The following is a 644-nucleotide window of genomic DNA, read 5'->3' on the forward strand; positions in this document are numbered from 1 at the left end:
TTTTCGTATTTTCTCTGGTTCAAATTACATTGTTAGTCAGGCTCTGAGTGTATATCTGTATTCAGGAATTTTTTGCAGAGCCTGCAAAGTTTTCTAAGTGTCCAGAGAAAACACACGCTCGTGTGCAATTTCCGCACGGCCGTACATTTTCATTCAGAGCTTATCCAGAGATGGTACAGGGGCGTGGACTCGCCGCTATGAGCAACCTTATGATGGTCCACGCCCGTGCGGAATTTCTTCACGGGTGTTTGTTTCCCTACAGAGACTTAGAGATTTTTCCCAAGAAGACAGAGGGGCGTGGACTCGCCCATGTGGATGATTTTGTCAACAAACACACGGGCGTGGGTAATTTTTGCACGCCCATGTGGTTCTCAACAGAGAATTTCTCCTCCATCCTAAGAAGACACAGGGGCATGCGTCTGCCGCTGTGAATTGCCCAGAAAGGATCACGCCCGTGTGGAATTTCTGCATGGGCGTGTGAAACATTTAGAGAATTTTTTCGGTTGGATAGAGAAGCCACAGGGGCGTGCGTCTGCCCCTGTGGGTCAGGCACACGGGCGTGGGAATTTTTTACACGCCCGTGTGGATGCATTCAAAAGCATAGGGTGTCATCCCGAGAAACCATAGGGGCATGCTTCTGCCTT

The sequence above is a fragment of the Dioscorea cayenensis genome, unplaced genomic scaffold, assembly GCF_009730915.1.
Source record: "Dioscorea cayenensis subsp. rotundata cultivar TDr96_F1 unplaced genomic scaffold, TDr96_F1_v2_PseudoChromosome.rev07_lg8_w22 25.fasta BLBR01000786.1, whole genome shotgun sequence".
In the NCBI taxonomy this organism is placed as follows: domain Eukaryota; kingdom Viridiplantae; phylum Streptophyta; class Magnoliopsida; order Dioscoreales; family Dioscoreaceae; genus Dioscorea; species Dioscorea cayenensis.